The sequence below is a fragment of the Saimiri boliviensis genome, chromosome 15 (assembly GCF_048565385.1).
Source record: "Saimiri boliviensis isolate mSaiBol1 chromosome 15, mSaiBol1.pri, whole genome shotgun sequence".
Taxonomy (NCBI): Eukaryota; Metazoa; Chordata; class Mammalia; order Primates; family Cebidae; genus Saimiri; species Saimiri boliviensis.
In genome coordinates, this window is record NC_133463.1 from 44002340 (window position 1) to 44026721 (window position 24382).

The window sequence follows — 24382 nt, forward strand, 5'->3', positions numbered from 1 at the left end:
AACATATTGAATATTTATCCTACTATTTCAAATATATTCAAAGCAAAGATGTTATGGCTTAGAGTAAAACTTACAAAAGTAAAGTACAGATTATCTAAAGGCATATAATTGTGTTCGTTTCTATTTCAAATAGCAATAAATTAGGCAAATAAAGTGGCACCAAAATAAGATTTTAAAAATCTTTAATAAATTAACACATGTGCCGGGCGCGGTGGCTCAAGCCTGTAATCCCAGCACTTTGGGAGGCCGAGGCGGGTGGATCACGAGGTCGAGAGATCGAGACCATCCTGGTCAACATGGTGAAACCCCGTCTCTACTAAAAATACAAAAAACTAGCTGGGCGTGGTGGTGCATGCCTGTAATCCCAGCGACTTAGGAGGCTGAGACAGGAGAATTGCCTGAGCCCAGGAGGCGGAGGTTGGGGTGAGCCGAGATCGTGCCATTGCACTCCAGCCTGGGTAACAAGAGAGAAACTCCGTCTCAAAAAAAAAAAAAAAAAAAAAAAAAAAAAAAAAAAAATTAACACATGTTTGTAACTAGAACCTAAAAAGTTACAAACAAGTTAAGTCTTTCATTCTAATTTTAGTATCACTAGGGACTGGGACAGATGCATTTAAGAGGTGGCTCGGCAGGTGTATATTTGTTGAGGTGATTGATGGGACTCTACAGGAGCCAGCAGCTGTTGACCAGCAGGTAAAATGCAACAATGTAGGGACAATTGTCAGGTTTTTCTCTTTCTGGCAAGGACCAGGTGGAAAGTAGGTGTATACGTTGTTTTTTACAAATTTTAAACCAGTATGTGTACATATCAGTTTTTTCTCAGAAAAGAACTCAAATTTCCTTCATAAAATAGCTCACAAGAACACACTGTTACTTTTTTGTTTCATTAGGTAAAAAGGAAAGAGAATAAATGCAAATAGGCATATTTACATATTTTTAAGAACACAAACCTATTTTCCGATCATTACTGAAAGAAATATGGTTAAACCTTTGATTTTACATCATCAAAGAAGTATCTTAAGAAACATCCCTGCCGCGTGCGGTGGCTCAAGCCTATAATCCCAGCACTTTGGGAGGCCGAGGCAGGTGAATCACAAGGTCAAGAGATCGAGACCATCCTGGTCAACATGGTGAAACCCCGTCTCTACTAAAAATACAAAAAGCATTAGCTGGGCATGGTGGCACGTGCCTGTAATCCCAGCTACTCAGGAGGTTGAGGCAGGAGAATTGCCTGAACCCAGGAGGCGGAGGTTGCAGTGAGCTGAGATCGCGCCATTGTACTCCAGCCTGGGTAACAAGAGCGAAACTCTGTCTCAAAAAAAAAAAAAAAAGGAAAGAAAAAGAAAAAGAAACATCCCTTCAAAACATTTATTTGTCAAATGCATTATTTAAAATATCCTAACTCAAGATAATTCAGTCAAAATGTACTTAAGAACAAAATCATGAATAATATTAACATGTTTGAGGACATTACACCAGTAACATGCCAGCAAGAGTATACTTTTTTTCATCTAAAAGAAGCTTAGCAGGTGCCAAAGAGTAATCAAGAATTAATTGCACCAAAATGACATTTGCTTTATGGGGATTTTTATGTGATGGTTTTTCTCAGATCATATTTGTCAACCTAAACTTACATGTTTTAATTTGAAACTCTTTTATAGAGACTGTCTCTTTTTCCTTATTTTGGTAATGAGTCTTCAGTTGTTTTAACCATAAGATACCTCCTCGTTAGACAGGCAGTTATATTATTCACTTCTGTGAGAAGAACATGGCAACAGTAAAATTAAAGCCATGAATCAACTGAGATAAAATTTGTTTCCTTAGAGTTTAATGGAGGAACACTTTAAACTGGCAAAAAAAAAAAAAAAAAAAAAAAGTTTTTCTCTCATGCTAAGTAATTTACCTCCTTACAAATGAAATGGAGAATGGAGACCAAAACAGAAACTTGAATAAGTATGTCAGAGTCTATTGAAAATTAAATAATTCATTTGTCTCAGGCAAATTCTCATTTATATTCTGCATACATAGAAGTGACTTGTATTTTTTGTGTTATTATTTCCCTTAAGCTTGCAGACCACTTGAAACAAAGATTTTGGCCTACTTTTCTGTAATCACAGAAGGAATACATAGGGCTAAAATATAATTCATGCTCAATTGCTACTTGTCAAATTATGGTTTTAGTACTATAAACCAGTATTGCTCTAAATATATTCTTTTGAGAATTAGGCTCTCTAGACAGAAGCTCATAAGACATTAGCCCTATGGTGAAATAAATCTGAGGAACCATCTGGTGTATTCTTACGTTGGAAATTTAGTTTCTGAACTTATATTAAACGAGGCTGTGAAAAGTCCTGTGGTTAAAAAGTTCACTGATGTTTAACCTGATGCTTCCCAAACTAATGTAGTCATAGAACCATATTTTAATATACCACAATCAACCTTCCACGGGTCTATTGGGAAATCTAGCAAAAACAAATCATTAGAGGATTCCATCTTCTAATCCTAGCCTTAGTGCAACATCCAGGACTGTGATCCTAACTTAACTGAAATTTAAAAGTAATCGTAAGAATACTGGGAATAAGATTAAACATAAAATATTGTAGCTATTCTTGTTTCCTATTCCAGCTCAGAGAATATAGCTATAATCAGTTGTGTCCCTAGAAGACTTCTTTTTCATTTTATCTTTTCACTTCGACGCCCAGGCTGGAGTACAGTGGTGCAGTCTTGGCTCACTGCAACCTCCATTTCCCAAGTTCAAGCAATTCTCTACCTCAGCCTCCTAAGTAGCTGGAATTACAGGCACGTACCACCATGCCCAGCTAATTTTTTATATTTTTAGTAGAGGCAAGGTTTCGCCCTGTTGGACAGGCTACTCTGGAACACCTGACCTCAGGTGATCTGCTCTCCTCGGCCTCCCGAAGTGCTGGGATTACAGACATGAGCCACTGCACCCAGCCATTGGAAGATTTCTAGAAGATACATACGATAACTAAATACATTTAAGCAGCTAAAGGCCAAGAAACATAATATTCTTTATCCAATACATTTAGTCAAATTAAAATTATAAAACATATCCCTAAGATCTTTAAAGAAAATACCTCCACTGAAATACCTTTTTGCTTTCATATCCCACCTCAAAAATAAATATGTAATTTTAACAATTTGTGTTCAGTGTATGTCAAGCAGAGAAGCTAAATTCCTGGTGTGCTGTGTGCCACAGGCAGACTTGTAAAGATGCATGCAAAATTCTACTTCCAGGAATATATCCTATAGATACATGCACATGTGCAAAATTACATGTGCACATTTTTGATAGTATTTATTTATAGTAGCAAATAATTGAAAACAGTTAAAGGATCATCAGCAGAAAACTGTTTTTAAAGGTATGATAGACCCTCTGGTTATTAGGGATGCCTAAATATTTTCAGCATTTCCTCCTTCTATTCAGGTGGTATATGGCCATCTAACCCTTTTGTCTAATGCCATAGACAGAAATTAAGTTCTGCCACTTTTAAATGGAATCATTTAATTTTAGTATGAGTCTCTCTAAAATTCTCTTTCCTACTGCTAAAATGACTAGATAAAGTTGCTGCATTTGCCTGGATGGCTTACTGATGTAGACATGGAATAGAACTCTGAGTCAACTCGTGATAAACATATAGCACGAGCCAAAAATAAAACTTTGCGGTTTTAAGCCACTGAAATTTGGGGATTGTTTATTACTGGAACATACCCTGGGCTATATTAACAGCATATCCATTTAACTGAATGTTAAATGTCTACTCTATTAAAAAGAAAGAAAAAGAAAAAGAAAAGAAAGAAAGAAAGAAAAGAAAAGGAGGCTTGGCGTGGTGGCTCAGGCTGTAAAGCAGTTTGGGAGGCCGAGGCGGGCGGATCACGAGGTCAGGAGATAGAGACCATCTTGACTAACATGGTGAAACCACATCTCTACTGAAGATACAAAAAATGAGCCATGTGTGGTGGCACGCACCTGTAGTCCTAGCTATTTGGGAGGCTGAGGCAGGAGAATCGCTTGAACCCAGAAGGTGGAGGGTGCAGTAAGCTGAGATCACGCCACTGCACTCCATCCTAGGCGACAGTGCAAAACTCCATCTCAAAGAGAAAAAAGGAAACAATTTATGTATTTATGGAGTGATGTTCAATATATATTGTCTAACATATATTGTTACGTGGAAAAATTAAGGTGCAGAACGGTACACATAGTATAATGTGTGTGTGTGTGTGTGTGTGTGTGTGTGTGTGTGTGTGTATGTGTGTGTGTGTGTTATATAACATAGAACACCTCTGGAAATATACTCAAGGCCCTGTGTCTGTGTGTGTGTGTGTGTGTGTGTGTGATATAACATAGAACACCTCTGGAAATATACTCAAGGCCCTCAAATTTTGATTTTCTATAAGAAAAAATACTTGATTGAGAACTAGAGTGGGAGAAGACCTTTTACTACATGCATGCATTTTTAGTTGTGTGAAAATATTATATATTACAAATTTGGAGAAACATACATGAATACTTTATAAGAATTATTCATTGGGAAACAAATGTCAAGGCTCCCCTCTGAGTGCTAGTCTTATAAATGTGGCATTGAAAACGGGATTTTTTTATGCTTCTGATTTGAGATTTTATCACTATCGTTACATCATTCAAGTCAAATCATAAGTAAAGGCTAGAAATTAAGGGGAACGTCATTAGTCTTACAGCTATGTATTTTTTGCCAAGAAAGTCTCCAAATCTTAGCTGAAGGCAGATCTTAAACATTCTTTACTCCGAGTTCTATTAGCTTGGGTTAATCTTAAGGCTGCAGTGGCTGGCACAAAATTGACCAAACCTAGATATCAGCATAGCTTAGTTAAACTTTAGTTTATTACTGAAGATTTATCTCTACTGTTTCTCATTGGGGTGTGGTTCAGCAAAGTGTTTTGAGCTGCATTCGTGCATGCTTGATACCTGCTCCTTTTGATCCTAGTGATCTAGGGGGCATTTTCACTGGGGCGGGGATGCTTCAATGTGTAATCTTACTAACAGCTAATAGAAAGGCCAAGGCCAAGTTTTATCTGTTTATGGGGTTGTGCGGACCCATCTAAACATTTTCAGTGTCTCGCTTTGAATAGTTAAGCCATGTTAACTGCATAAAATACTTAAGTGTAAAATAAAAATATGAGAAGGAAAGAATTAAGTATAAATAGTAGTTTACAGTTTGGGAATTCAGTGTCTTTAATGTTGAATTGCCAGAGGATTGGCTAAGAGGGTTTCTCATAGAGTATAATTGATTTAGGATATGATATATGGAGTAGTTTATCATTTTAATTTGCAAATACATGTACTTTCCTATCAGTTAAGATGTTTTTGTCTTTAAATAAAGGCTTCTGATTAGCTATATAGAGCAGTCCCCAAACTTTTGGCACCAGAAACCAATTTTGTGAAAGACAATTTTTCCATGGATGGGAGTCAGGGGAGTAGTGGTTTCATCAGAAATTGGTTAGATTCTGATAAGGAGCATGCAACCTAAATTCCTCACATGTGCAGTTCACAGTAGGGTTCAGGCTGTCATGAGATTCTAAGAATCTAATGCTGTCACTTATCTGACAGGAGGAGGAGCTCAGGCAGTAATGCTTGCTGGCTTGCTGCTGCTTACCTCCTGCTGTGTGGCTCCCTTCCTAACAGGCCGCAGACCTGTGGAGGAGTACTGGTTCACAGCCTGGGGGTTGGGGACCCCTGATAGAGAACATTGGGTTCAACAATAATAATAAGGCAAAGTAAATCAATGAGCAGTTAATAGGTAAGTTAGGTGTCAGATGTAATATATCAGTGTACCAGTCTTTGGGACTCCCTTGCTTCTGCCCTCTTCTATGTAGGCTCATGGGAATTGATTATTATTATTTGTTATTTTTTTAGAAAGCATATAAGTCTAATGGCCATTGTCAAGCAAGTTCTTCATGTCTTAAAATCATGGCTCAACAAACTATGGCTGACAGGAAAAACCTAGCCTGCTGTTCATATGCAAGGTTTTATATACAAAAGTTATGCCTGTTCATTTAGGTACTCCCCATGGCTGCTTTTGCTATTCAATGACAGACTTGAGTAGTCGTCATAGGTAGCATATGGCCTGCTGAGCCTATAATATTTACTCTCAGGCACTTTGCAGAAAAAGTTATTCAAGCACTGCCTAAGATATCCAGCAGCAAAAAACCATGGCATAGTTTTTGTTCAAATGGGGAATAAACAGAAACATTTGTCTCTACCTTCTGATAACTCAATAAAATGATTGTAATGCGGGTAGACAGGAAGGTGGGCTGTAAAAGAATTAGAGAATTTAATAAACTTTCTGAAAGATGGAAAGGGCTGGGAACTTTAAAACAGAAATAAAAATTTTGAAAAAGCAGGCCAGGCATAGTGGCTCACGCCTGTAATCCCAGCACTTTAGGAGGCTTAGGCAGGCGAATCACAGGGTCAGGAGTTCAAAACCAGCCTCGCCAACATCGTGAAACCCTACCTCTATTAAAGATACAAAAGATTAGCTGAGCATAGTGGCGTGTGTCTTTAATCCCAGCCACTTGAGAGGCTGAGGTAGGAGAATCACTTGAACCGGGGAGGTGGAGGTTGCAGTGATCCAAGATGGCGCCATTGCACTCCAGCCTGGTGACAGAGCGAGACTATGTCTCAGATAAATAAATAAACAAACAAACAAATAAATAAATAAAGGCATATGGACCAATGGAACAGAATAGAGAACCCAGAAATAAACCCAGACGCTTACAGGCAACTAATCTTTGGCAAAGCAAACAAAAACATAACGTGGAAAAATTACATCCTTTTCAACAAATGGTGCTGGGATAATTGGCAAGCCACATGTAGGGGAATGAAACTGAATCCTCATCTCTCACCTTATACAAAAATCAATTCAAGATAGATTAAGGACTTAAATCTAAGATCTGAACTCTAAAAATTCTAGAAGATAACATTGGAGAAACACTCTAGACATTGGCTTAGGCAAGGATTTCAACTATTTATCTTTGTTTTTATCTCACTTGCTTTTGGGTTCACCAAGAACCCAAGGAGCTTTTGTTGGGCAAAAGAAACAGTCAGCAGTAAACAGACAACTCACAGAGTGGAAGAAAATGTTCACAATCTATAGATCTGACAAAGGAATAATATTCAGATTCTACAATGAACTCGAACAAATCAGTAAGAAAAAAACCAATCCCATCAAAAAGTGAGCTAAGGACATGAATAGACAATCCTCAAAAGAAGATATACAAATGGCCAACAAACATATGAAAAAATGCTCAACATTACTAACGATCAGGGAAATGCAAATCAATACCACAATGCGATACCACCTCACTCCTGCAAGAATGACCATAATAAAAAAATTTAAAAAAACAGTAGATGTTGGCATGAATGTGGGGATCATGGAACAGTTCTACACTGCTGGTGGAAATGTAAACTAATACAGCCACTATGGAAAACAGTGCGGAGATCCCTTAAAGAACTAAAAGTAGAACTGCCATTTGATTCAGCAATTCCATTGCTGGGTATCTACCTAGAGGAAAAAAAGTCATTATTTAAACAAGATACTTGCACATGCATGTTTATAGCAGCCCAATTTACAATTGCAAAATCATGGAATCAACCCAAATGCCCATTAGTGGGTAAGGAAGCTATAGTATATATGATGAAATACTACTCAGCCATAAAAGGAATGAATTAGCAGCATTTGCAGTGACCTGGATGAGATTGGAGACTATTACTGTAAGTGAAGTAACTCAGGAATGGAAAACCAAACATTGTATGTTCTCACTAATACGTGAGAGCTAAGCTATGGGGATGCAAAGGCATAAGAATGATACAATGGACTTTGGAACTACCCTCTCTGCTGACAGCTGCAGATGATGGGACAACCTGCCTGCAGAGAGGAGCCACCCACTCTAGGGCCTCCTCTCTGCCAAGAGCTGCAGACTATGGGACAACCAACTGCAGAGAGGAGGTACCCTTTCTGCTGAGAGCTGAAAACTTGGGACGACCTGCCTACAGAGAGGAGCTGCCCTCTCTGCTAGGAGCTGAACACTTGTCGGGACACCCTGGCTATGAAGAGGATCTGCTCACTGCAGGCTTCTCTGAACTGTTCTATTACTCAATAAAGCTCCTCTTTGTCTTGTTCACCCTTCACTTGTCTGCATGCCTCATTCTTCTTGGTCGCAGAACAAGAACTTGGAACCTGCTGAATGGTAAGAGCTGCTATAACACAAACAGGGCTGAAACATGCCCCTTGCTTGCCATGTTGTAAGCAAAGAGAAGGAGAGAAGAGCAGTGGCCCTTTTGGGAGCCCAGACCTGGGAGCTCCCAGAGCCAGGGCTGTGATTCCCTCTTTGGGTCCTTGTGGGTCCTAGCATCTCCAGGCTTCTGGGTGCCACCACATTCCCCGGTGCCAGCTGGGGAAGCTTCTTGCAATGCACCTGGTCCAGCTTCAGCCTTGCAGAAAGCTGGCACCAATGCCGGCACCTGGAGCTGCTCACCCCATAGCAGCAGCTGGCATGCCCTGACTGCACAGTGACCAGACCCCATGCTCCTTGCAGCTCCATGCTTGACACCAGTCTACTTTAGAGGCTTGGGATTCAGGCCAGTAGCATGAACTGAGTGCAGGCTGCCAGGCTGAGTGGGCCTGAGCAAAACTCGAGCAAAGGCGCCACCGGCCACAGGTTTCTGGCCAGAAAAGCAACACCCCAAAGAGCCCATAACAATAATATTAAAGAAAATGATAGCTATTACCTGGAGGGAATGTTTTTATGACTAAGAGGCTGCTGGTTTAAAAACACAGGCGAATAACCTATTTCATTCCCAAAACTTTTTGGAATAAATTGGGCCCTCTGAGTGGGCTGTCAGAGTTTAAAACTGCTTACTCAATCTTGGAATGAGCACATATTCTGTTTGCAGTCTCTTCAGTTTGTCCTTTTTATTTTGATGAGAGATACAGACTAAAGGAAGCATAACCTCAGACTTTGCTCTCTCTTTCGACTCAAACCACAGAAGAAATGAAGATGGAATTGCTAAGTCACCTACTCCCTTAAGAACAGTGCTGAATCAATCTGTTTCTTGTAGATGCCATCTCTTGTAGCTGCAGTGTTGAAAGGCTGGGTATTTCCACTGAACGTCATCACTGTTTAATCTGGCTCCAATACAGAACCATACAATAAACCACAATGTAAAAAAAAACCGGTTTGACAATGATCTTGGTTTCTACGAAAAACCTCTCTGATTAAATTAACATTTTAAACACCAATACTTTTTGAAAATTTTTCTGTGGGTATGTATCAGGTGCATATATTTATGGGGTACATGAGATTTTGATTCAGGTGTACAGTATATAATTATCACATCTGGGCTAATGGGATATTCATCACATGAAACATTTATCTTTTTTTGTGTTACAAACAATCCAATTATATTCTTTTCATTATTCTGAAATTTACAATAAATTATTGTTTACCGCAGCCACCCTGTTGTGCTATCAATACTAGATCTTATTCATCCTATCTGACTATATTTTTGTACCCATAACCATCCCCACTCCCCCACTCATCCATCACCTCCCTTCCTAGTTTTCAGAAACCATCAAACTACTCTCAATCTCCATGAGTTCAGTTGCTTTAAATTTTAGCTCCCAAGAATAAGTGAGAAAATTCAAAATTTGTCCTCTATGCCTGGCTTATTTCACTTAACATAATACACTCCACTTCCATTTATGTTGCTACAAATGACGGATCTCATTCTTTTTTATGGCTGAATAGTATTCCATTGTGTATCTATACCACATATTCTTATCCATTTATGCACTGACAGACACTTAGATTGCTTCCAAACTGGCAATTGTGGATAGAACTGCAATAAACATGGGAGGGCAGGTATCTCTGGTATACTGATTTCCTCTCTTTTGGGCATTTACCTAGCAGTGGGGTTGCTGCATCATATGGTAGTTTTATTTTTAGCTTTTTTGAAGACCCTCCATCCTGTTCTCCATAGTGGCTGTACTAATTTACATTCCCACCAACAGTGTACAAGAGTTCTTTTTTCTCCACTTCTTTGTCTCTTTCCAGATCTTAGAGTAAAACCTTTCAGTTATTTTTCATTCAGTATCATACTAGCTGTGGGTCTGTCTTATATTGCTTTTAGTGTGTTGAGATATTTTCTATACATGGCTTTTTGAGGTTTTTATTTTGTCATAAAGGGATTTTGAATTCGATTAATTTTTTTTTTTTTTTAGCATCAGTTGAAATGATTATATGGTTTTTGTCCTTCTTTCTGTCTATAGGCTGTGCCACATTGATTTGCATATGTTAAGCCATTCTTGCATCCCTAGGATAAATCTCACTTGGTTATGATGATTTTTTTAAATGTATTGTTAAATTTGGTTCAATAGTATTTTGTTGAGGACTTTTGCATGAATGTCCATCAGAGATATTGGCCCGCATTTTTCTTTTTTTGATATATCTTTGTGTGATTTTGGTATAAGGATAAAACTGGCCTTGTAGAATGAGTTTGAAAGTATTCCCTTCTCTATTTTTGGAATAGTTGGAGTAGGATTGAAGTAGTTCTTCTTTAAACATTTGGTAGAATTCACACTGAAGCCATCAGGTCACTGATGGCATTTTTTGCTGCAAGACTTTTTATTATGGCTTCTGTCTTGTTACCTGTTACTGGTCTGTTCAGGTTTTGGATTTCCTTATGGTTCAATCTTGCTAGGCTGTATGTGTCTAGGAAATTATTCATTTTCCCTAGACTTTCCAATTTATTGGCATATAGTTGCTTATAGTAGCCATTAATGATCCTATGAGTTTTTTGTGGTATCAGTTGTAATGTCTCCTATTTCATCTCTGATTTTATTTATTGGGTCTTCTTCCATTTTTTCTTAGTCTGACTAAAGGTTTGTTGATTTTATTAATCTTTTCAAAAAGCCAACTTTTCTTTTTATTGATCTTTTGTATTCTTTGTTTCAATATCGTTTTTTACTGCTCTGATCTTTATTAATTATTTTCTTGTACTAATTTTGGATTTGGTTTGCTATTGCTCTTCTAATTCTTTAAGATGCATAATCAGGTTGTATATTTGAAGTATTTCTTATTTTTTGATGTGGGTGCTTATACTGATAAATTTTCCTCTTAGTAATGCTTTTTCTGTATCCCAAAGGTTTTGGTATGTTGTCCTTTCATTAACATTTGTTTCAAGAAATTTTTAAATTTTCTTCTTAATTTCTTCACATTGACCTACTGGTCATTCAAAACATATTGTTTAATTTTTATATGTTTGTATAGTTCCCCAAATTCCTCTTGTTATTCTATTGTGATCAGAGAAGAAACTTTATATACTTTCCATTTTTTTTTGAAATTTTAAAGACTTATTTTATGATCTAACTTATGGTTTATTCCTGAAAATGATCCATGTGCTGAGGAAGAATGTGTATCCTGCAGTCATTGGATGAAAAGTTCTATAAATATCTGTTAGGTGCATTTGGTCTACAGTACAGATTAAGTTCGATGTTTCTCTGCTGATTTTTCTGTCTGGATGCTCTGCCTAATGCTGAATATGGGGTACTGATTTCTCCAGCTATTACTGTATTGGAGTCTATTTCTCCCTTTAGCTAAAAAATAACTGCTCTATAGATCTGGGTGTTCCAGTGTTGGGTGCACATATATTTAAAATGTTATATCTTCTTGCTGAATTGGCCCCTTTATCATTATACAGTGATCTTTTTTGTCTCTTGTTGTAGTTTTCTCCTGAAATATATTTTGTGTGATATGATTATAGCTTTTCCTGCTCTTTCTTGGTTTGAAAAATTGGTATGAAAATTTTTTTTTACATCTCTTTATTTTTACTCTATGTCATTTTGGGTAAAATGTGTCTCTTGAAGGCAATAGATAATTGGATCCTGTTTTTAAATCCACCCAGCCAGTCTATTTCTTTTGATTGGAGAGCTTAGTCCATTTACATTCAATGTTATTATTCATTTACTACTGCCAGTTTGTTATTCGTTTCCTGGTTATTAGTTTTGTCTTTTCTTTTCTTTTCTTTCCTTTTCTTTTTTCTTTCTGTTTTCCTTTTGGTGAAGGCGATTATCTATGGTTGTATGTTTTAATTTCTTGCTTTTTATTTTTTGTGCATCTATTGTTACATTTTTTGATTTGAGGTTACCATTAGGCTTGAAAATAACATCTTATAACCCATTATTTTAAACTGATGACAACTTAGCACTGATTGCATAAACAAACTAACAAGCGAAGAGAAAACTGATACAAACTACACTTTACATTTGTCTTTGCACTTTTGAATTTTTTGTTTCTTTTATTTTTATCTTATTGTATTGTCTATATCTTGAAATGATGTTGTAGTTTTTTTTCTTGGTTCATCTTTCAGTTTTTCCTCTCAAGATATGAGGAGTTTACACATCACGATTACAATATTTTATAATATTCTATGTTTTTCTTTGTACTTTCTATTACCAGTGAGTTTTGTACCTTCAGGTGATTTCTTATTGCTCGTTAATTTCCTTTTCTTTCAGATTAAAGAACTCCCTTCAGCATTTCTTGTAGAACAGGTGTGGTTGATGAATTCCCTTAGCCTTTGTTTGTTTGGCTAAGTCTTTATTTCTCTTTCATGTTTGAAGGATATTTTTGCTGGATGTACTATTCTAGGATAAAAGTTTTTGGTTTTTTTCTTTCAGCACTTATATATTTCATGCCACTCTCTCCTGGCATTGTAAGGTTTCCACTGAGAAGTTTTCTAAATGTATCGGAGTTCCATTGTATGTTATTTTTTTCTTTTCTCTTGCCACTTTTAAGATCCTTTATTTATCCTGGATCTTTTTGGAGTTTGATTATTAAATGTCTTGAGATAGTCATATTTGGGTTAAATCTGCTTGCTGTCCTATAACCTTCTTGTACTTAAATATTGATATCTTTCTCTAAGTTTGGGAAGTTTTGTCATTATCCTTTTGAATAAATTTTCTACCTTCTACTCTTTAAATTCTCCACTCTTTAAGGCCAATAACTCTTAGATTTACCATTTGAGGATATTTTCTAGATCTCGTGGGTGTGTTTCTTTCTTTTTTATTCTTCTTCCTTATTTCTCTGCTGAATGTTTATTTTTAAATAGCCTGTCTTCAAGATCACTAATTCTTCTGCTTTATCAGTTCTGCTAAAAGGCTCTCATGCATTCTTCAATGTGTCAATATGTCACATTTTTCAACTTCAGAATTTCTGCTTGATTATTTTTAATGATTTTAATTTTCTTGTTAAATTTATCTGACAAGATTATGAATTTTTTTCTTCTGTGTTATATTGAATTTCATTGTTTCCTCAAAATTACTATTTCTTATTTGTCTGAAAGATTATATATCTCTGTCTCTCCAGGAGAGGCTACTGGTGCCTTATTTAGTTCATTTGGTGAGCTCATATTTTCCTGGATGGTCTTGATGTTTGTGGATGCTTGTCAGTGTCTGGGCATTGGAGAATTAGGTATTTATTATAGTCTTTGCAGTCTGGGCTTGTTTGTATCCATCCTTCTTGGGAAGGCTTTTTAGGTATTTGAAGAGACTTGGGTGCTGTGATCTAAGTGTTTGGTCACTGTAGCGCTATCTGCATTGGGGCATCACAAGCCCAGTCATGCTGTGGCTATTGCAGACTCAATGAGGTACCACCTTGGTGGTCTTGGATAAGATATAGAAGAATTCTCTGGATTAGCAGGCAGAGACTGGTCTTCTCTCCTTAATTTCTCTCAAACAAAGTATCTCACTGTGTGCTGAGCTGCCTGGGGCTGGGGGAGGGGTGACACAAGCACTGCTGTGGCCACCCCCACTGGGCCTCTGCCGGGTCTGACCTGAAGCTTGCACAGCACTGGATCTCACTGAAGTCCTGCTGTAATCACTGCCTGGCTACCACTTACACTTGCTCAAGGCTCAAGGCCTGAGGGCTCTAAGATCAGAGGTTGTGAAGCCAACCAGGCTTGTATCCTCTCCTCAGGTAAGTAAGTTCCCTGGATCCTGTGCAGTTCCAGAGATGCCATTCAGAAGCCAGGGCCTAGAGTCAGAAACCTTAGGAATCTACCTGGTGCTCTATTCTACTTCAGCTAAGCTGGCATTGAAGCCACATGATGAAGTTATTCTCACTCTTTCCCTTTCTATAAGCAAGGGAATATCTCCTTATGGCCACCACTGCCCCAGGCCTACAGTGAGTACTGCCTGGCTACCACCGATGTTCATTCAAGGCCCAAGGGCTCTTCAGTCAGGCTGTGGTAAATGGCAGAGGTGGAACTCTGACATCTCCCTTCAGGCCAGTGAGCTCCTGACTGGCCTAGGGCAGGTCCAGAAATGTCATCCAAGAGCCATGGCCTAGAATTGGGAAACCCAAGATCACACTTGGTCCTCTACCCTACTGTGGCCAAGCTGGTAGGTAAGCTGCAAGACAAAGTCCCTTTACTTTTCCCTCTTTTTTTCTCAACCGGAAGGGGCCCCTCCCCATAGCCACCCGAGGTGAGAAAAGATTGGAGTCACCCCTGAGGCCAGCACATCTCTGAGTCTCACTCAAAGACCATGGTGATACCGCCTGGGTACCACTGCTGATTTTTCCGGGCTCTTTAGTCAGCAGGTGATGAATCCTGCCAGAAATGGGTCCTTCCCTTTAAGGCAGCAGGTCCCCTTCTAGCCCAGGGTGTAGCTGGGAATCAGCAGCTGGAATACGGGCCTCAGAACTTTGCCTGCTGCCCTATCCTACTGTGACTGAGCTGGTATCTAAGTTGCAAGATAAAGTTTTCTTTATTCTTTCCTCTCCTCTCCTCAAATGGAAAAAATCTCTTCTGGGGCTGGGAGCTGTACTGCCTGGCATTGGAAGAGGCATGACACAGCGCTCCTCTGGATGCCCGGACTAGTAACTCACTAAGTCACCTGCACCCTAAGTTCACCTGCTCCAATCAGCACTGCACCAGGACTTTCCTGGGACTTGTAATCCTTGTGGCCTAGACTGGCATCTAAGTTTATTTAGGAGCCCAGAGCACTTTGGCCCACAGTGATGGGGCTTGCTGGAACTCAGGTTCTGAACACCGGGATGGATAATTCACCTCTGGCTAGGGCTGGCCTCAGTTCTCCCTCTGTGGGCACCAGCTGAGTTCTTCCAGTGTTGCTTTCTGCTTTGACAGGGCAGCACAGAGTTTTAATGCAAAGTTCCACAATCACTGTGCGCTCCCTCCCCCCTGCACACAGATGTCATCTCTGTGCCACTGGTGATTTAAGACTGTCTTTCCTCCCCTCTTCAGTGCCTCTCTTAGTGATATTAAATCTCAGTGAAGTTAAAGCCAAGCACTGTGATTACTCACGTGATTTTTGCTTCTTATGAAAGTGCTTTATGTATGGATAGTTGTTCGATTTAGTGTTTCTGCAGGGAGAACAATGGTGCAGGCTTCTAGCTGGTCATTTTACTCCACCTCCCATATCACCAATGCATTTTAGAACCTTTGGTACAATACTTGAAGAGAAAAAAATCAGTTTATGCCACTTGAATTTTTGCTAGTTGGTTCTCAACTTTTCAAATTTAAGATTGAACCAATCTATTACTTAGATTATTTTCCCATTTATGAAGTACTTTCATATACACTGTGATCATTTTATTGTTTCAGAAAGAATAGGAGATAATTACTCTGTTTTAGAGATTTGTCTTTATTTTAAGTCTTTGTTTCATTGTACCTAGAGACCAGCAATAGCTATATGTAAATATATCTGAGAGAATGGTGAGGAACTATTTTGTTGGGAAAATATTTTAAATATTTTTTCTCAAAATGAATTCAGAATAAAAGATTGTGGCTTGGCTGGGGATGAGGATGGAAGAACAGAAAGAATAAATAAATAAACAGAACATATTATTTTTCCATATAGTGATATTTGAACATTACATTCCTACAAATAATGATTTGAACTATGTGGAAATCCTTTCTGCTTGTGAATTATGGTTCAGTAGTTCAGAAATTAAATTGCTTCCTCCTGAACTAGACTCTAGAGGTTGATCACTTCATCCTGCAGACAAATTATAGCCTCTTATTAAATCCAGTGGCTTGAATCTCTCCCCAGTCTAGAGACCAGTAGCGTTGCAACATTCACCCAGATCTTTCTTGAACTCTTGGAAACGGAGCATTGGACACTGAAATTTTTGCAAAGAGTTAGCCAATATTCCTGGGGATGACTCATCCTTTGAGGGCTCAGAAAAGTGTAGATCAAGGATCTGCCATTCCAGATTTATTATAGTTGCAGAAAGCTAGACTCATGGCAAGGGACAAAAGCTACATGGCAAGGCAAGTAAGGAAAGAGGTCATTTCCATCACGTCACTGTTGGCTCCATTTGGACCAGTCCCCAATCATCCTGGCCTAGAAAAGGAAGTGGAGCCTAGACCCCTAAATGAAAAGAACGTAGGATCTAGCCTTGGACAATCCCATATTTGATCAGTTGGCCAGCAGGGGATTTTCCAAGGTACCACTCTTCAAGACCACTGTTTTATTTGCCTCAGAAAAGCTGTTTACATCCTAACAATTCTGGGGGGCATAAAATATCACTGGGAATGCTACTTTGAAGCAAACTGCATGCATAGTCTAGACTTGCAAAGTTGTGTTCCTCTTTGGAGTGGAGAAAATTTTATCACTGGAATGAATTCCTCTCAGGGAGAGAACTGTTAGGTGTTTAAAGGAATACATTGATAAGTAGCTTGAAATGGATGAAATTTGGAATAAGACTCCAAAGGGGAATGCTCAAAGAACAAGATATGATAGCTAGCCTCTCTTCTAAGGAGAAAGAGTCTTCTCAGATCAAGTTTGTGTTTGGCTGAGTGTAGTACGTAAGTTTGGAGGTGGAGTGGAATTATCAGTACCTTAGAAAAATTCCCCTGTCACTAGTAGGTTGGTAGATCCTCCTCTGTCCTTCCCCTGGAAGTACTCATCCAACTTATTTTTTTTCTTTTTTGAGTTGGAGTCTCACCCTATCACCCACGCTGGAGTGCAGTAGTGTGATCTCAGCTCACTGCAACCTCTGCCTCCCAAGTTAAAGCGATTCTCCTGCCTCATCCGCCTTAGTAGCTGAGATTATAAGTGTGCACCACCATGCCTGGCTAATTTTTGTATTTTTGGTAGAGATGGGGTTTCACCATGTTGGTCAGGCTGATCTCAAACTCCTGCCCTCCTGATCCACCTGCCTCAGTCTCCCAAAGTGCTGGGATTGCAGGCGTGAGCCACTGCTCAGCCCTCATCCAACTTCTATGCACTTAAATGCCAAGAGTGTCTCAGCTGTGTGATTGTTGAGGGCAGATGGGTTTTGTTCTATGACTGCCTTCACGGGGAGCAGGCTCAGGGGCCTGCAGCAGCCCGGAAGGGAAAGTGGGCAGGCAGGGCAGGCTCACTGGGGTGCAGGAAAAGTGGAAGAGGGGCTCGTGCGAGTGCAGACTGGGTCTTCCTCACGTCTACTGTTATCTTTCCCAGACGTGCAAATTGCTCAAAATCTGTCAGCTGAGGATGAATGAACAGAATTCTTATTCTAATTGCTATGCACCCTCTTAGGTCCACATGGAAGAGAATCCTTCTGACTTACATTCATTCCCGACTCGGTATGTGAGGAGGACTGGAAGGAATGTGTCCCGATGTGCTTCTTTGTTTACTCTTTTCTCCCTTCCCGGGACAAATGCTAGCGTTCTTCCTCCTTCCAGAGCACACAATAAAGAAGCGAGGTTCCCTATTGGCCAATAATAATACTCACGCTATCTTTGTGTCTGTTTGGCCTAGAGAGAAACTTGGGCAATCTGGCTCTTCTGTGATCCAGAGGCCTCTTCCCTAGCTGGACTCCTGCACCTCCCTCACCAAGTGCCCATGCTGACCTAGGGCCTCCACAGGCTTCCTGCCCAGGGAGGGCCAAGGCCGTGAGTACCGGGGTGTTGCTTTGAAAACTCAGGACTGAACACAGAGAAAAACCAGCGTTATCTGATTAGTCCCCTATGAGATTTTAAAACCAAATTTAAATGATTTTACAAAACAAAAAGCATTTTCTTATAATAAATGATTCATTTTTATCTTTCTGCTAAGAAAATAAGAAAGTAAAAGACTCACTACAGGAAACAAAACTAAAGTATAATTTTGCCTTTGAAAAAAGTTGACATGTTTAACTCAGATGTTGGCTAGGAGTTCCCTGTAGTTTAAGAAAAACACTTAAAGATTTTAATTGATTTCAGACTGAAATAATTATTACTTACATAGCTGTCTATGACAGCTAATATCTTACAATAATGTTCTATCACGTTCAATTTTCATCTCAAGAGCTCTTTAGTTCAGGGCACCAAATTTTAAGAAAATCCTTGAAAATTTAACACACATTCAGAGGAAAATGATAAGAATGATTAAAGGATAAAAAGCCATGCTGTATGAAGAAGGCTCAGGAGTTAGTTAACTTCCACCTGGAAAAAATAACAAGTACTTGAAGGGAAAATGTCAGCTGTCTTAAAATATTTGGAAGAAAGCTGGATTTACCTTGTTCATATCAGAGAGCATGATTGTGTCTTATAAGTAGAGAGTTATAGAAAAATGGGTTTTACTTAGAATAAGGAAGACTATTTCAGAAATCAGTAGCTTCTAGAAATGAAATGTGGTACTTAAGTAAGGTGTCAGCTTAGCCTGGTGCAGTGGCTCACCCCTGTAATCCCAGCACTTTGGGAGGCGGAGGCGGGTGGATCACCTGAGGTCATGTGTTCGAGACTAGCCTGGCCAACATGGCGAAACCCTGACTCTACTAAAAATACAAAAATTAGCCAGGAGTGGTGGTGTACACTTGTAATCTCAGCTACTCAGGAGGCTGAGGCAGAAGCATGACTTGAACCTGGGAGGCAGAGGTTGAAGTGAGGCGAGATCATGCCACTGCACTTCAGCCTGGGTGACAGATGGAGATTCCATCTCAAAAAAAAAAAAAAAAAAGAAAGAAAAAGAAAGGTGTGTGCTTCCCTTCCATAAAATCGTTCAATCAACAAATACTTTTTGAATGATTAAGTTCCAGGCACTGTTCCAGCACTATACAAACAAAACAAAAACAAATAAGGCTTGATTAGCCACATACGTAGGATGTTATAGAAGATTTTTTATTTAAAGAAAAAAGTTAAATTACATTATTTCTATGGGATATTTTCCTACTTTAATATTTTATATTGTTATTCATTTGAAGAAAATGATGACAAAAAGCCTATCTTTTACCATTAAGGTTAGTCCTTTCTAGACAATGACCGTAATTATTATTTTTCTAGTCTAGTCCTTTCTAGACAATGAAAATAATCAATGAATTGCCATTATGCTATAAAAAGAGGCACTTAATGAGTTCTGGATTCTGGCCCTACCAAACCCAATGAAAACACCACCATAGTAATGAGTTTTCTGTCCCTGTAGCCAGACAAGTATGTCCTTTCCAATTGTTCCAGTCAATGATTGATATTTTTAATATAACCTTTCTTTTCAAACACATTAACTTTTACCCTAAACTTTGTGCATCTGCACATTCAATAACATGCCTTCTGTATCTTCACCAAATCACCTGTAGAAATGTTAAACAGGACAGACACAAAGCATCCTGCTGGCTTTCCATCTAACCACTGATCAGTGTTATTGTGGAACCAAGAATGAAACTTGCTAACTATAGTGTTATACATACAATTTAAAAAATCTTGTTTATATAGATATTGTGAAAGATTTTGGAAAATGACTTATAAATATCAAGGCACTGTATTTGTGGCACATTTTGTTCTGCTCACTAAAAAAGCATAGTTTGTTATTAAGATACCCATGATCCCCTAAAAATCACCATTTCATTTCCTACATGCCCACAAACCATATTCAAGAATTTATTCTAGCAATTTTCCACAAACTAAATTTATCTAATTTCTAAAAAGAAAAACAAAACAAAACAAAAAAATCTAGGACATCTGGAGTCTTTGGTCACTCTTAAGTTAACTTTCTTCTCTAGTGTCTCTAGGAATAAAATTATTTTCCCGAATACTTTTAATTTTGTTCCATGTTCTCTTCTTTAAAATTTTTATTAAAAATGCAGTTTAAAATTTATTCCAAGCTGAGATGAACAGAATAGCTATATTTTCTCTATGGAATAGGGTGTTGCCTTAATTGAAGTGATACAAAGTAACAAAGAATCTGATTTAAAAATTGCAATAGGTTTTCTAACATATCCAAGACTTGAAGTAACAATCAAAAGATGGCAACTGTCCTTTGTGACGGTACTCTTTCCACTGTTCCCGTGGAAGTTTCATTAGTCACTGAATACATTTTCACTTTAAAACCAGGTTTCCATTTTCAAAACATCTTATTGTAAATTTTTTAAAAAAGCACAAAGAAAAATCGGAACCATTTGTCTTGTATTAGGACTTTGGGTTTTAAAAATTTCTAAAAATAATTAGTCAGATTTTCTAAACTCTAGGATAAACATTGAATTCTTAATGTTTGTCTATTTTTCTCTGTACATAGAAATATCAGGAATCTGAGGCTGTAGGCCTTTGTCTTGTCCTCTCCTGCTCCTAGAACAATGTCTGGCACAGAACAGAGGATAAGTAAATATACTTGAACTAACTAATTTATAGTTTTATTATCTGTCTAATTAAATGAAGATCATATGATTGTTTCTTTCCCAAGGAACATGTGACTGCCTTTTAGTTCACAAATTTCCCTTTTTGATCAGAATTAAGGGTGAAGTAGCTGTTTTCTTTTTCAGTTTTTTTAGTATTTTGAGAGGGAAATTTCTTATCCAAGTAATTTGTAGGAAGAAAACATGAAAGTGTGTGCCCTGACCTCATTCCAACACTAATGAGAGAAATTTAGGCTGAGGGCCAGAACCACTTTATCGCAGATCAAGATTATTCAACTGGTGGCCCGGGGGCCATATGCAACCTAGGATGGCTTTGAATGCAGCCCAACACAAATTCATAAACTTTCTTAAAGCCTTATGAGATTTGTGTGTTTGTAATTTTTTAAGTGCATCAGTTATAGTTAGTGTTAATATATTTTATGTGCAGCCCAAGACAATTCTTTTTTCACTGTGGCCCAGGGAAGCCAAAAGATTGAACATCCTGTCTTAGATCATAGTCCAAGGTGGGTTCTGGTTCTTCCCCTCAGCCAGTGACTTGGCTGATGGCAGTCAATCCCTGTAGATGTGATAACGTGAGTTGGGCAGGATGAGTTGGTTACTGTCGCAGCCTCTACACAAGTAGAATGTGGCTCCTGTAGAAAACAATAATAATATTCTTTACTATTATTGAGAGATCAACAGAAGGCTGAATTTCAGTTATTTCAATGTATCATAATGAGAGGGGAATGGGTTTGGAATCAGAGAGATCTGAGTTCAAATCCTGACTCTGACATTTAGAGACTGTGTATCCTTAGGAAAATCCCCCACAATCTCTGATTCTTGGTTTCTACACCTCATAGTTTTTGAGGGGATTGAAATAAATTTATGTATGCAAGGCATCTAGTACAGAGCTTTGCATATAGTAGGCCTTCCGATGTGGCTTCTATTGTTATTTTAATATCCAGTCTGAAAATACGGACAGTAATGTTTGTATAGCCCAACACTTTCTTGCCGTTATCTTTTATGTCTTTGATAAATTTAGGTGTCTTGTACAACTGAGCAAAGAGAATGACACCCTCACGATAGCTGCATCATAAACTGGCATTATATGCATGGGTTACCGATTTTTAAAATAATACTTAATTTTGATACACTGTTTGGTTGCAAGTGGAAGGGGTTGGATTTAACCTACAGGATAGGTTAGTTAAGAAGTCTTCCTAACCGAAGCTGAAGGAATGTGACACCTTAAGGAAGACTTAGATTTTCTGTGTGCCTACATCTCTGACACCAACGTTACATGAGTGAAAGAAACCCTTGCTATGTTGCAAGGAAATTGTACAATCATTTATAACAGTGACTTGTAGCATCCACAACATCAGCTCCAGGGCTCCTTGCCCCCTTCTTTATATCAGAGCACTGTACTAGGTATATGGAAGATGAAGAAACAGTACAAAAGTAATGTGGTCTTTGCCTCCAAGGGGTTTTAACCTAAATAAGCACAGAAACTAGAATTTATGAAAGTATGAGACACAGAGTGGCATAGTGGAAAAAGCCTGAACTGCAAGCTAGAAAATCTGTGTTTGAATCTCCATTTTGCTGCTAAATAATCTTGAGTACGTACAGATTCCCTGTGTAAAACAAAAGCATGACTAGATGCTTTCCCTAGGCTCTTCCCTTTCTGAATCTGATAATTCTGCTCTGCAGAAAAATATAATAATAACTACAATTAAATTAGATGACTATGACTTTACCATATCAAGTGAAAATATAGTATAAATTGGTTCAATGGCACTGTGCTTTACTCCAAAATGTTTGTTAGGTTGAAAATAAGATTTAAGGTAGAAAATGAAGTGATCACTAGCCACAAATTTTAGAACAGCAAGGGATTTTGAGAAATTATAGATATTAATGTTCTCTCTGCTTGAATCAGGTTAATAAAATAAGAGCTCCTGGAAGAGATAGGTCTAGTGGCTTATTATGAAGAAGGTGCGAAATAGGTTTCTGGAGAAAGAGAGAAATCCCTTCTTCTCTCGGTCACTTAAATGTCAGTGTTCCTCAGGTGCATCTTAGCCCCTCTTCTGTTTTTCCTCTGCATACCTTACGTAGCCATCTCCACCATGATTACATTAAATATTCCGTTGATGAGATTCAAATTACTTTAAAGATTCACAAATCCCAAGCCCGGAACTTTCTCCTGAGTTCATACTCTGCTTCACATTTCCATGTTTCAAAGTTTTGTCAAACAAAACATGTCTAAAACATGACTGGTCCAGTTGCTCCTCTAAACTTCCCCTCTTTTGTTTCCTGTCTCAGTAAATGGAACCACTAGCTTACCAGTTTCCCCAAGGCCACAACCTGGATAATATTCTTAATCCATTCTTAAAAGTTACCTACTATATCTAATCAATTCCTCAAATATTCATCATCTTCTACTGTGTGCCAGGCCCTGCTCAAAGCATTTGAGATTTATCAGTGAACACAATAAACCAAAAAAAATCTACTGTCCTCTGTGGAATTTCAATGAAGCATTGGTGCCCCTAATTCTTCTTAAATTTCTCACAAATGTATCCAGTTTTCTTCACCTCACTGTCATTACCCTACTTCCAAGCACTCTTATTTCCTCTGACAGTCTAACACAGGTGTCCCCAAACTTTTTTCACAGGGGGCCAGTTCACTGTCCCTCAGACCGTTGGAGGGCCGCCACATACTATGCTCCTCTCACTGACCACCAATGAAAGAGGTGCCCCTTCCTGAAGTGCGGTGGGGGGCCGGATAAATGGTCTCAGGGGGCCGCATGCAGCCCGTGGGCCGTAGTTTGGGGACGCCTGGTCTAGCAAGTCTCTTCGTCTCGTCTCCAACTCACTTGCCATACAGTAGCCTGAGTGAAAATGTTAAAATCCAAATCTGATCAAATCACTACCTAGTGTAAATCGCTTCAACAGCTTCCAAAACCCGTCTTTTAAGCATTTGTGACCTAACCCTTCTTCGTTTCTGGTTTCCTATTATAACACTTACCACTTTGGCACTACCTGCTCCTATTATACTGAACTTCTTCCAACTGCGCTAAAGGACCTTGTTCTCTTTCTCATACCCTGTGCATTTGTAATTATTGTTCTTTCTGCTTGGAATTGGCTTCCCCACTTTCTGCTTGTTCTTACTGTTCCTATTCATTCTTCAAGTTACTGCTTAAATGTCACTTTCTCAGGGAAGCCCTTCTGCAACCCATAGTTCGGTGAATTGCCCCTGTGTTGAGCTTCCTTGACACCCCATGTCAAACCTCTGTTTCAATTAGTCACAGATTCCTGCTGTTGCTTGTCTGCTTGTCTGTGGTCCAAATCAGATAAGCATTGTATTACAGGGACCTGGTTTGCCTTCTTCTCTGCCATATCCTGGGAGCTAGCACAGTATGGGACCCAGACTAGACCCTTAAAAATTTATTACATGAATGAATGATTAATACATGAATGAATGAATGAATGAGATGATCATGTGAAGCAGCAGACACCCAGAACTATTAGGCCATTCTAACATAGTCCCATCCCTATTGAAACCACCAGGGGTCCAGCATGACACACACACGTCACTATGTAGCCCTAAGTATCATTACTATAGTTTAAGTCTAGTTGAATTTGGATAGAAATTTTTCTCAGCATTCCAGTTCAAACTTTATAGTTAGTATAACTGCACATTTTTGTTTTGATTTAAATGTCTGTTGAGCTAAATATACTTCAATATA

At 38.6% G+C, this 24382-nt stretch overlaps 1 protein-coding gene across 1 annotated transcript in view; it reads left to right on the forward strand.

Moving 5' to 3' along the window:
* The window catches only part of FABP12 (fatty acid binding protein 12), a 77969-nt gene that overhangs the window by 22963 nt on the left and 30624 nt on the right, over positions 1 to 24382 (forward strand). The window contains exon 2 of the mRNA XM_003940177.4: positions 17823 to 17956. The gene's annotated coding sequence lies outside the window, so the exon portion shown is untranslated. The remainder of the gene's footprint in view (positions 1 to 17822; positions 17957 to 24382) is intronic.